This window comes from Passer domesticus, chromosome 13 (genome assembly GCF_036417665.1).
Source record: "Passer domesticus isolate bPasDom1 chromosome 13, bPasDom1.hap1, whole genome shotgun sequence".
NCBI classification, from domain to species: domain Eukaryota; kingdom Metazoa; phylum Chordata; class Aves; order Passeriformes; family Passeridae; genus Passer; species Passer domesticus.
The window spans coordinates 11,143,416-11,156,918 of record NC_087486.1 but is presented as its reverse complement, the minus strand read 5'-3'; the positions used below and the strand labels follow the sequence as shown (position 1 = coordinate 11,156,918).

Here is a 13,503-nt window from a genome sequence, read left to right as displayed (position 1 = left end):
CTTCAAAACAAAGAACCTCAGTAATTATTCATCTTTATTTTACCAGGTTTATTAAATGGTTCAGTGGCCTGATTCTGGCAGAACAAAGGGAATGGAATAGAAATGTAATTATATATTTGTGCTACAGGTTTGGCCATGCTTCTGCATTTTTAGAAAATTTAATGCCTGTTAAAAGCATCCATCCTGATGCATATGCAAACAGCTGCGGCTGTTTTACTGTTCTGAAAGGTTTTGCTTGTCGTAGTACTGTCAAAATATTCACCAAAAAAACCAAAGTTTTGCTCTCCAGTCCTTTGCTGATGTTCCATCAATTCTCAAACTGCTTGGCTATTATAGACTAATGGGTGTGACAACTATACTCTCCTTTAAAGCTGTGTATAGTCAGTAAATGGCTCTTACAGAAATCAGTGGAAGCTAAAACTGTGCAAGTTCCGTCTCTGCTACAAAGGATTTTCTTTCCTGTGCACAGTACAAATAGCACAGTATTCAGTGTGCAGATCTGATTAACTGCATTGGCTGAGCCAAGCAGGCAGCTCTATTCACATCCAAATCACTCACACAAGGCTTCTCAGAACTCAGCCAGGGTTTATGTGCACACATTCATTGATCTTTGATGGAGATCACAGTAAAGAATTCTTGTTTGATTAGTAAAGCAAAATCATTCTTTCTGGCTTTTTAAAATCAAGCTGAATAGACTACAGTAAGGATGACTTTACAACCTACCAACTTTAAATGGTGAAAACTTCCAAGTTTTTATAGAAACTCACTAATTTGGAGATATTTATATGACAGATTTTATGATAGGCTGTTGGTTTTTAAAAAGACGCTTTTCTTCTTACATCTTCCAGAGCCAAATCTCATTCAGAGTCCTCTCTTTTTAATTTCCCTCAAACAGTCTAAAAATAGAATATAATCCCCAGGATTTTTTGGGAAGATGGGGCAGGTTATTTTTGGGGTTTTGGGGTTTTAGTTGTTCTTGTTTGCTTGTTTGTTTTGTTTTGTTTTGCTTGGGGTTCTGGTTGTCTTTTTTTTCCCCCAGACTAACTCTCTCTTCTTCAAGAAGTGTTTGGACATTGGTCACAGGCATATGCTGTGATTCTTGGGGGTGTCCAGTAAAGGGATAAAAGCTGGGCTGTGATGATCCCTGTGGGTCACTTCCAGTTCAGGATATTTTATAGTTCTATTTAGAGAAATACAGAAGAATGGGAGAGATTTGTTCAGCTTTCCACACTGTAAAGTGTATCTGTTGGGTTTTTTCTTCTTTTAAATACAATATTGTTAATATAGTTCTGCTTAATTAATATCAGGGAGCAGAAGCTTATTTTGTTGTTATAGCATTCACTGGTTCCTATTGTTAACAATTAAATTCCTCAGGGTTCTGAGCAGACATTAATAAGTTAATTTGAGGAGGCCAACAGTCCCCAAGGTATTTGCCTACTCCCACCAGCTTTGGACAGAAAACTCCACTGTAATATCATTTAAAAAGAAAGAAAACAATAAAGAAAGCCCTGCTTAGAGTGACATTCCTGCTGAAGCCCACGTGTTCACTGCTCCTTGTCTGGCATGTGGGAGAGCACAGCCAGTCCTGGCAGGGCCTCCAGCAGCCACTCAGTTCATAACCTCTCCTTTCATCTCATTACTCTGGGCCAAGAACCAGAGATCAGAAACTGTAAAGCATCATTTGAGCAGGGGAATGGGGAATTCCAAGAGATTATTTGTTTCTAGTGACAAGTAAGGACTTTAGTCCATTTAGCATCTTTTGCTTTGCTTGATAGCTAATAGATATAAAAGAGGTTAAGGATATCAAACATCTCAACTGCTCCTTTCTTGCCTCCTAGACATGACACAGTACTTGGTAAACAAGAGGAAAATTTGGAAAGTATCCTAAGCTTCATCTTTAGCTCAGCTGTTTCTTCTGAGTGTCTCAGGGGAAAAAAAAATTTCTTTTACATATATCTCAACAGCTAAGGAAGCTCTCTTCAGTTCCACTTTGTTTCACATTCTAACAACGTAAATAAAGCAAAAATAACTTGTGTCTCTGAACCAAGTTTGCCTGCCTTTGCTAGTTGTGGATGCAAGTTTCCCTTCAAACAGGATCCTTCCTTCCCAAGTGCATGCTCCAAGGAGGTAAGTTACTTTTGTTACAATCTTATTTCTGTTTGTCCTGGTATTTAACTACAGAAGTGCCAAGGCTGGGGCTCTACAATATGTGGGTTGTTCCATGTCTAGAAAAGGGCTTCCTTTCTTTCCAGGGTTCTCCAGTTGTCTTCTTTCTAGCTCCTCCAGCTGGAACTGAAGAGTTGAATATGGAGCTTTATTTCACATTTTACAAAATGTTCTGCTCTTCCTTCTCCTGAAACTTGGTGCAGCTCCCTAATTAACTGTTTCCAAAAATCTCAGAAACTGTAAATCTTTATCCCAGCAGGAACTGCACTAATGTTCTCAGAGATGAAAGGCAAACAAGATAGTGTGTCACAGCAGCATGCCTCTTTCTACAGAGACAGGCATTTCACCATCTTATTAATAGTAAAGTTTTATGGAGCAAATATAAAAATATTTGTTCAGAAAAGAGAAATTGTGTCTTTTAATTTATTTTTAATGTAAAAATATATTACTTTAAAAATGTTGACAGGTCAAAATCAGTGATGGTATCCCTCATCCAAAGATACTCCTGTCACAGAACATGAGGATTTGACTTAGTTCACAAAGACAGAGCTTTAAAATCAAAATTTTAATTTGATCCCACTATCAACCACAAATCTAAATGCTTTCTGTTCTCACTATTGCAAGAAAAAAATACTGTGACACTTTCAATGTTTTTTATTTCAGACAACCCTGGAAATGATGGAAATTTCCCTTTGCCCCGTTAGTGCATGCATGAAGACTGGAAGGCCATAATGCTCAAGGAATTCCCCATGGGGCAGATGCACAATCCTTTCATTTTATGGGGGTGACACCTGAGGTGTGTGCAGCTGCCCAGCCTGCACCTGGGGGGTGGCCTCAGACCAAAGTGTGTGCTGGAGTCACTGCAGCCCTAGTCGAGCAACCAGAGCTTGGCACCTTTAAAAAGTATGACAGGATGGTTCCCTGTGCATGTAAGTACTAAAGGAAAATGTGTAGTGATTCTCCTTCTTCATGCCAGCAAGGAAATCTGTTTTATCACTCCTTTCTGTTATGTCAGCAGTGTCAAAGGTGAGTCTTTGCATAACTTGCATTAAATACTGTCTAGCTGGTTAGCACCTAGAATTGATTTTGGAAAAGCCTTCTTTAGGTTTCTTGATAAAGTAAGGATTAAATAGGAAGTGCTTTAGTTTGGTTTGGCTTTTTTTTTAATTATTTTTTTGTTGGAGGGGTGTTTTTCATAAATTCCAGTTTTATCATCCAGAGTACATTCGTATGGGTTTCAGGACATATCTAGCTTTCAGCTTACTGGTCTTAACTCTGCCCTTTTACATTCAATTGGAATTGACTAAATGGATTAAGAAATAAAAATCTTTACCTAAAAACCGGCTTAAGGCCAAGGAATGAAGATCCCCAGCTCTGCTGGTTACCCCTGACACATTTGCCTTCAGCATTTCAACTATTTAAGACTGAAATCCTAACAGATAAGAAGAAGAAGTAGCTCACTATTCATAGATTAGAAGTGTGATTTTCAAACTGCAGATATATAGGTTGTAACTTGCAGAATGGTTAAGAAAAGCACATTCTATAGATGGCTTCTAAGCCCCTAAGCAGTTACAAATTCCCTGAACCAATTCTGATAGCAAAAATAATTTCCTGTTGGTAGTGATGTCCACTGACCACATTTCACCTTGGCTTTACTGCAGACTGCAGTAAAAAAGCATCTTTTTAATAAATTCCAATTAACCAAAGGCAAATATAAGTATAATTTGGTCTATTCTCAAACTGTCGCTCTTCATTTATGTGTCATAGATGCTGTTACACAACAAGCTACATGTCAGTAATTTTTCTCCAGTATTACTTCTGAAAAATAATGAAAGATATTAATAGAAACTTGTTGGGCAAAGATATTGGGGTGAGAGTAATAGGAAATTATCAGAGCTGTTTTTTGTTCAACTTTTGTAGCAAGAAGTTGCTTTTCTAACAAATGCACTAAGCTTATGCACAAATGTATAGCAGAGGGAAGAATGATAACACAGACCACAGATATTACAGCTTGTAAATGCTGTAATCTAGCATTTAAGACATTGGGGTTTTCTTCCAATTCCTGTTTCATGCTGAAATGAGAATTCAACATTGCTTTCATTTTCATAGGTAAATTTGCTTCTTCAGAGCCCGTCTGGTTTAGAAATACTCACTATTCAGCTCAATACTCACTCAATATTCAGCTGGTTGCTAATATTCAGCTGAATACACAGGTGTCCATGAATGCTTTATATGCACATCCACCTGAACACGGCTGTGTTTGGAAGGAGGTGTTGGTGTAACAGGTATTTCATGACTGCAACTGAGAAATGCTACTTCACCCTGATTTAACAAAGAACATCTGAGCCCTGGTGTTTACACAGCAGTGCAGAGGAGTGCTTTGTTAGAATGCCTAAGTAGGAAAGTACAATGTATTTCTCTGGGCTGTCCCAATAGTCTGGGCAGTCTGCTCAAGTAGCAGAGTCTCTGAAATACACTGTAGTAATTATTTCTTTCAACTGCATCAAGAATGTATACCGTTTATTAGTCTTTCCCCTTTCCTGAAAACTGGTTCCAGGATATTTAAAGCTACACTTTCAGAATTTTAAATTATATTGTATTTAAATTATATTGTAGGTGATGGGCACCTTTTGTTGGTGATAGAGGAGGAGATTTCTGAGCACTATTGGGGAGCCTGAATAAGAGTTCTCTATTCTAAGACACAAAATTCCTTTTTCTATTCTGTTGTTTATGCACATTTCTTTAGCTTCTGAAGCATAAATTTTGGTGCAAGTTGGTTTACTGAGAACTTACCTTAAATATGTGGCTAATTAAGTCTATTTTGTGCAAGTTTCAATTCCCCTACTTTTATTATGGCTATGATGAAAAATAAGGGATTATCCAGAAATTAATTTCCTATTGTGATCTACCTGGCTAAGGCCAGAAAACCAAGATATTATAGATTTTTTTAGTTGATGAAAAATCAGGTGACTAAAAATCATTTAAGGAAAAACACAGAAATGTGCAAGGCAGGAAACCAAAACATGGCTGTGGTTAGATAGGATAAAAATATGGTCTGGGGACCTTCCACCCTGAATCAAATATGCTATGGCCACATGATGCAAAGCCCCAGTCTTTCTGGTGTGAAAGTGTTCTGCTCATTCAGATTTATTCAAGAATTGTGATGGGTTTATTTCATAGTGGCTAGCAATGCCAAACTTTCTATTCTCTGCCATTAACAAAAACTCTGCATTGAGTATTCTATTCAACTTTATAGAACATGCTCTAAATTTCTGTCAATTTTTATAGAATAATGCATTTTTATGTTTCTTAAGCTCTTTGGATAGAACTGTATGGTAAGAATATAATTCTCTATGAAATGTTACAGTTTCAGCCTCTAAGCTATATAACATTCTGTTAAATTTCTTAAAGCCAAGGAATTCCTTAAAGGCTCAGTGGAATGATTTCTGACTTAAGGCTCTATGAAAAGTAACAGAATATGGCATAGCAGCTTTAGAGGAATAAACTTCTCCAGGTTTACTTCACATGAGAGTTTTGTTCTCTTAGACATTTTTGGCTGTAATTGATTTTTTTAACTTTTGGAAAAAATAAACAAAAAACAACACCAAAATATCTGTTATAACAATAAATTATCTCCACATACCTGATATGAAGATGAAGTTCTCCAATCTGTATATAAATAGTGTGCCAGATTTCTATAACCCTGCTTAAGTCAGGTTGATATAATTCTATTTGCTCCATTGGACCCTGTAGTTGCATTCAGTTCTGGTGCAATGCCAGTGAAATGGACTCTTGGGGTTAATTTGGACAAAATAGTTTGACCTTAAAGAGATTTCTAGAGAACAACATTTCACCTTCACTATCTGCCTTGGGAAAGAGTGCTTGAGTTTTAAATGACACTTTGAAATTGGTCCTTTTGCTCACCCCCTTATTATCTAAGTAATTGCTGCATATGATAAATTGATTGATAGTCACTGAGTTTAATCTACATGAGACTTCATGAGACTTTGAAGAAATTGAGTGTTATTTAAATATAGAAAGCTTCTTTCTATATTTCTATTTCTTTAGAGTAGCTTTTAGTGTTTATCTGAAGTGCTATTTCAGGGGTGAATGATTTCTCCTTCTAACTTGCTTTGGTGCCGACATTTATATCAATATGTTTGTTACTGAGCAGTCACGTCTCTGACTGTGAAAGCTTTGTTGTCAACAACTTGCTGCTCTCAGAGAGATCCAATTTGTTTCCATTATAGATGAAGGCACAGCCAAACAGGAATTTGGTTTTCTGTTTGCATACGCTGCGTGGGTGCAGGAGTGACAAAGTCTGAAGGAAAATGTAAGGACTAAGCTGCAAGCAGTGACAGACAGAACTTTCTCCAGTGTGTGTGTGTAGCCTCTGTTTCTGAGCTCGTAGGGATGGAACATCACTGTGGTTTTCATGATTGTTTGACCCTTACAGTACCCCCAATCTGTAAGACTGAGAAAATTAACCCATGTAACAATTGTCTTGTGTCTGACCTGAACAGAATCACTGATTCAGCTTATCTCAAGAATGGATATTATAGATGTTATTTGTTTGATTTTAAGCAATTGTAAAAGCAGGAAAAGTAACTGAAAAGTGTTGAAAGACAGTCAAACATACTCTAATGATTTTCTGAACCTTGTAATGCAATATCTGTAGATCTCAGAATTTTAAATATGTGGGTCTAACAGCAAAAATTAATATTTTTCTTTGCCCTTATTAACCCTAGTGATTAGCAGGAAAAGTTACTGAGGTAATTTGAAAGTGTTGACATATCAATTTCAGGTAGTCAGTGTGAATTCCAGTTTTTCAGAGTTAATTTTTGAGAATTACTTTCAAAGCACTTAAAAACAAGTATACTTAGTAATGATATTTTTCTTTCTTGATTAGTGGAGTTCAAAATCTCTGTAGTTCATCCCTTCAAATTCCCAGGCTAACAAACTCATTCATTGCCATGAAATTGAGCTGGGGATTGAAAGAAAAGACAACAACAGTGAGTTGTGCTCCTTTGAGAGTCATCCTTCCAAATTATATCATGCTTAAAATCACATCTTGATGTTGAAACTCCAAAAACTTAGAATCCAAGTGTTTCAAATCTCAGATTTTCACTAGGCTTTGTTTTCTTTCAGGGAGTATCTCCCCTGATTGTAGAATCCCCCACACATAAAACATGGTTACTGCTTTTCAAATGCCACTGATTCAGTAACTATGTGCATAGGACACACATTATCATACATCCACATATGAAATTGTAAATTTAGTCTGCCAGGACTGTGCCTCTAACCTGTTCTTGCTGACTTTCATTGCATCTCTGATGCACACTTCTTTTTTCTCAATCTCTGATGAGGTCCATGGTTTCAGAGCTATGAAGATTTTTTTCCTTACATTTGACAAGTCTCCAGAAAGGTCATTACTATAACAGGACACAAGAACCTGGTCTGTTGGACTCTTTCCAAAACTTTGCTTTACTTGAACAAGTCATTTGTTCACTTTTCAGCTTCCTCTAATAGGAGAATAACATTTGTTAACATTGAGAAAATGTCAGAATTTTTTAAGCTCCACATGAGCTCTTTCTACAAAGAAACTTACAGCACATAGAAATTGTATCTTAATGATAGAAGCTGCTTTTGTGAGGCTTTAGCACAATATGATTCCTTAATTGATCTATAGTAGTGGAAGTTTTTGGATGGAATAGAGATAGTTGAAGGAAAATGGTTTTAGAAAGATGAGAGCTACCTTTGCTGCCAGCAAGAACCCATTAAAGGGGGAAAACTAACAAAGGCAAACCCAGAAGTCAGTGGATTATTTGCTTTTATTCTAATTAGTTTTTAAAAGATAGTTTTTGTTTGAGATTAAAATTTTTTCCCTTCTAGGTGGATTTGTTGGTTTTGGGGTTTGAGGGTTTGTTTTTTTTCATAAAAATGTGAAGTAATACTCTACTTTCTTCAACTGCTGTTTTAAAAGTATTGGATGGAAATTTACTTGCCCTCTGCTCCTTCAGGCACAAATTGTGTCTTGTCAAACCAGACATTTGCAGAGAGTCTTGGAGAATTGTTTCTCAGGCCAAGTTACTGTTTGTGCTCTTCTGTGTTTGCAGAATGAAAAGATAATGTTTGACAGCATTGGCAACTCTGTTACAGGGATGATGAATTCTCCTCAGCAGCCATCAGTGAAAATTGATGTAAATCAACTTCTTGAAGGAGGCAGGGCAGTTAATTTCAGGAAATGCAAAGTTAAATGAAAGCAAACAATCTTTGTTTATGCAATGATTTAAATTGGCTTATTGGCAAAAAATTTATATCTGAAGATATCTGTATCACAGTTGCTGTTATTAAAAAAAACAACATATGCTGGCTTTTGTGTATATAAAAGCTCATTCAAATAAAAAAGAAAAATTAAGCAGGAATCTATAATCTCTCTTTAGAGAGTTTCCAATTTGCAGGAAGATTCAGAGCTGGGCTTTAGCCAAGACAACTTGACAGGTTATTTTCAGAACTTTTAAGCTTACAAATTACATTAGTAGCTGTGTTCAACTTTAAGTGGATTTGAAGGCAAACTGTCTTTAGCAAAGCGCTGGTTTGAAATTTCCAATCTTGGCTTCTCTTGTTCTTTAACCTGTAGAGTGGCTGTTGCTTTCTCTGGGAAGCTGAGTTTTATTCTGACATCAAATTCCTGGTAGTTCTCTAGAGTTGGTGCATAGCTTGTTAATACACTCAATCTCTGACTGTGGTAGCACCCCAGTTTTGGTTTTGGTGGGAGTTGCAGCCTGATCTTGATCCCTGAGGGCTCTATAAATATGGTTATTTTGACGTCTGTGATAGTGTTGGGGTTTTTCGCCTATATTATTGGAAGCCAAATGAAATCATAGCTCACATTTCTCAGATTCTGCAGTGAGCTAAATTTGTAGGCCATGCCTAAAGTTCTGTCATGAGTTTATACCAAAACAAGTTTTATTACAAGAATGTTGTAGTTCTTTCTGTATATCAGAGATATGAAGCTTTAAGCTACATGGGTTTAGACTTCTGAGATGGGATTAACTTTTTAATAATTTGGTCCTCGATATCCATTTTCTTTTTAGAAACTGTAGTTCATTATGTTTGTCTCAAATTGCTTCCTGCATTAGTTTTAATCTGCCACTAATATTGGATATTTAAATTTAAAATCTGCTAATTTTCATCTATAGTCAAAACTAGATATCTTTTTAAATTTTGGGCAATTTATAGAGCAGGTAATTACATTTAACATTTTTACGTTCTTTTAGGTTATGTTGTGGAAGGGGTTATACTTTCAGTGTGCATGCTAACAAGCAACTTAAACCATTCATAATTGATAATAAACCTACTCTAGCCTACCCAGTATTTTTACTATGGATCTGTTTGTGTGCTGAGGATACCCAAATCAAACCTTTGCTCGTAGCTCCTCTTTCCCCACCAATGATGATGAGTAGAGCGATGCTGCTTCTTATCCTGCTTGCTTGAGTCCTCTATATTTAATTTGCAAAACACTGCCAAGGGAAGCTAAAGACTGTTTAGAGGACTGGGGTAGGTCTATTTGTTTCCATCTACTAATTTGTTCTGTCCTGTTTGTTTTCTTTATTCTTCCTGTATATTTGGCAGGGAGCAGACATGAATTTGACTGTGCTCTGTTGAACAGCCGCCACTGCCTCAAGCTGTTTCAGTAACACCTTGCCAAAACACTTTTTCTTTCCAGTTTTGTCTCCTTGAAAAAGGGGGTGGGTTGGGGCAGAGATTGCCACCTGAGAGTTACTTTGGGACTAACTGGGTAGATATCAGAAGATGAAATAGTTTCATCATCCTGAACTGGGGCAGAAGATGTTGAGAAATCAATAAACAAAAAAAACCTGCAAATATACATTGCCTCGACCAAAATGGTTTTGCTTTTTATTACTGCTGTCTCACCAGCATATCTTTAAATTGCAAAGTGATATTTGAAACAGAAACTTACTTAAATTAGCTCCATATCCTAATATGCCATCTGTATTTGATTTAGTAATTGTACTATGCTTAGAAATTTATCACAGCTGATTTTATTTTGCTACATGTTTCTATCTGAAGAGTTCTCAAAAGTTTTTAAAAAAATCAGAAAATACCCCACCTACCCATAGTAGCTGGAATCCTTCCACGTGTTGGAAACTATGTAACAATAAGTATATAACTATTTACTTTAACACCTGTCAATGTCTTCTGTTTGTTTTAAAATCTTCTGCTTAAATATTATCATCTTGCTCTATAGACCTCAAAATCCTGGTTTACAGGGACAGATAATTTGTTTCATACATGTTAAGATTTAGGAGGTTTACAAATGCAATAGAAAATGTACAATTACTTGAAACTATAAAATAATATATTTTATGCTGTGGAGTTTCTGAATCCTATTCCCCCACCCTGAGCTGCAAAGGGAGAGCTGTGTCCAAAGCATGTTTGCTGTGAGCCCATGAGAGCCTCATTTCTCCTGCTGTGGAATCTTTAATGTGCTGCCTGATGTGGAAGACAGTTTAATGAGAACTCTGATTATTAATTCAAACCTAGCCACTGAAAATGAACAATTGGTAATTAAGTGAATGTGATATGATGACTAATTAATTGATGTAACAAATAGCCAAAATAGTTATTTTTAAGCAAATGTTTGAATTGTTTGAGAAAATGTTTTGTAATACAAGCAAAAGCACTTTGCTCTATTATTTTTAATTGCAATTGCAGCTTACTCAAAAATGACTTGCAGTGTTCCTAAGAAGACAGGCTTCAAGGTCAGACTTAATCAAAAGTTAGATTAAGTCTATTACATGTTTGACTATAGAGATTTTAAAAAACAGCTTTTTTTGTCTCCATTACTTTTCAGTTGTTCTCAAATTTACAGTTTATTCCCTCACAGCATAGAGTTGCAAGTCACTAAGAGAATTCAGTCTTTCCTTGAAACATACCATCATGGATTTATTTAAAGTTTAATCATGTTCCTTCTTTTATCCCAGTTTCCATAATTTTATCTTATACAGTAAAAAATGCATTAATGAAGTAATGATTAACACTCCACTTCTTAGCAAGCAGTATTTTAATGGTAGCCATTGTGCATAATAGAGGCTGTTGTTGGAAATCTTCTGCTGGCTGATTGTGAAGAGGTTTGATTAGCAATGCAGCCCTGGAGCAGGAGGTGCTCCCAGTGGTCTCTGCTGGCAGCTCTGCCCAGGGCAGTTGGGGACCTGAGCATCCCCTGAGAGCACGCTGGGTGAGAGGTGCTGCTGCTGGGGCAGAGCGGATCCTCCACGGGCCCTCCCTGCTGTGCTGGGGCCTCAGCACTCCTCCCTTCAGCTCTGGATTAGTTATGGGTACTGAGGGGCTTCTCTTCTAAGCAAGACCTGTAATGGGAGAGGAATTATCCCACTCATAGAAAAAAAAATTCTGATTCATTTTCCTCCACTGAAACAACCACATGAGTCTGGGGAGGAAAATAAAACTGCCAGTGATAGATTACATTTTGCCTTCAGTGAAATCATTTTCCTTCTGTTTCAAGGTAAAAACAGTTAGGGATATACTAGGCTCTCTTGTAATAACCATTCACAGTGTTTTGCTGAAAGAAAATAATTGGAAACTGTTTTCCTAGGGACTTCTAAGCATAAATATGAAGTCGCAGCTTCTTGTATGGAACAGTCCTTTGCAGGATTCATAATATTTTTGGGTTTTTGTTTGCATCTTTTGTTTGCCTTTTTTTTTTTTTTATAGTATTTATAGAGCACAGAATAGCAAGCCAAGTATGGCATGGATTTCATGTGTATGTCAGAGCACACCTGAATAGCCCAGAACTTTTTCTTACAACTGGGAAATCTGGTGCAACTCTAAAAAGCAAGCCCCAGCTCATAATGGGATTTGGTTTCTCACATTTAGAGAGAGGAAATTTTCAAGTGAATACAAAATAGGATCAGGGATCTCAGCAGTAAGAACCCTGTGTGATAGCAGGGAATGTCAAAACAGAGCACTGCCTTTCTGATAGTAGCATGTATAAGCTCAAGAAGAAAACTGTCAGGTGGCAAAGCATTTTTGGTTAATAATGAAAGTGGAGAGATTTTCACATCTCTTGTTGGAAAAGAAATAATTCAGAAATGAAACAGATAAATTATGGGAGATAGGAAATCCTGTTCACTCTTGCACACCAGAAAGCTCTCTGGGACAGGTGCAGCTAACAGTGAGGTAAAAAACAGGTCATATAACCAGAGAACAAGTTGTGTGGCTAACATGAGGTCACCTCGTGTGTGAGGCAGGGATTGCTTGGAAAAACACATGGACACTACATCATCAAAAAGGTGGTTGGGTAAAAGGACACGTGAGCAGCGGCCCCGCAGTGCAGGCAGCCGATGTGTGCTGGTTTTGGGTGAGTTTAGAACATTAAAAGGATTTTGCAGCCGCGGGGACGAGCAAACCCGCCTGCGCGGCCGGGAGCCAGCAGCACCCCTGCTGGCCGCGCCCGGAACTGCACCAAAGGGGAAACTGCTTAAAGAGCAGCAAGAGACTTTTTGTTGAGTTTTCTGTTTATTGAGCGTTCTGTTTATTGAGTTTTCTGTTCTTGTTACTGTTACCGTTGTTGTTGTTTGCCTTGTTATACACACACACTAGCAAAGAAATGTTATTCCTTTTCTCATATCTTTGCCTGAAAGCCCCATAATTTTGAAGTTGTAATAATTTGGTGGGAGGTGGTCATACTCTCCATTCCAAGGGGGGTTCGTGCCTTACTTTGGTTGTCTTTCAAACTGAGACAAATAAAAATTCTCAGAAGGGACAAGTTTAGAGTGTAGGAAAATGAAGGATTCTAAAGGGTAACAATTGGACCAAGACTTGCCTCATTTTGTACTTTTCAAACCACAGAGATGAGAAAAACAAAACAGTGCTTTGTACCCATTGGGGTTTGTGCTTGAGTAACATTGTTGTCTGTTATAAAAGGTCTTTTTGTGAAATTGATTCTTCTTTGAGAATCGGAAATAATAGCACGGCTTTGCTTTTCTTGCTACACGACTTGCTGCACATTTTCAAGTGTGTGCCAGAGTATTTCTGCACATCTCCTTTAAAACCATTCAGCAAACTTGGAAATCTACCTTAAAAACTTCCAACTGCTTTAAGGTGTAAGCGATATATCTGCGCTCTACCTGCCATGAATAATTTAACAACTGAAGTATTTCAGCTCCCAAAAATCATAACTTGAAACAGTTGTTGAGTAATCTATTCAACCAATAGATTCTAATCTATTTTCCCTGGCCCTATGTATATATATATATATAGCTGAATCTATCCAGAATTAATACTGCCCTTAGT

The 13,503-nt window shown here is 37.1% G+C and overlaps 1 protein-coding gene across 1 annotated transcript in view; it reads left to right on the top strand.

The window, feature by feature from the left end:
- The first annotated feature begins 1,596 nt into the window (after positions 1 to 1,596).
- Positions 1,597 to 13,503, top strand: part of ATP10B (ATPase phospholipid transporting 10B (putative)) — a 138,114-nt gene continuing 126,207 nt past the window's right edge. The window contains exons 1-2 of the mRNA XM_064387690.1: positions 1,597 to 1,731; positions 1,965 to 2,127. The gene's annotated coding sequence lies outside the window, so the exon portion shown is untranslated. The remainder of the gene's footprint in view (positions 1,732 to 1,964; positions 2,128 to 13,503) is intronic.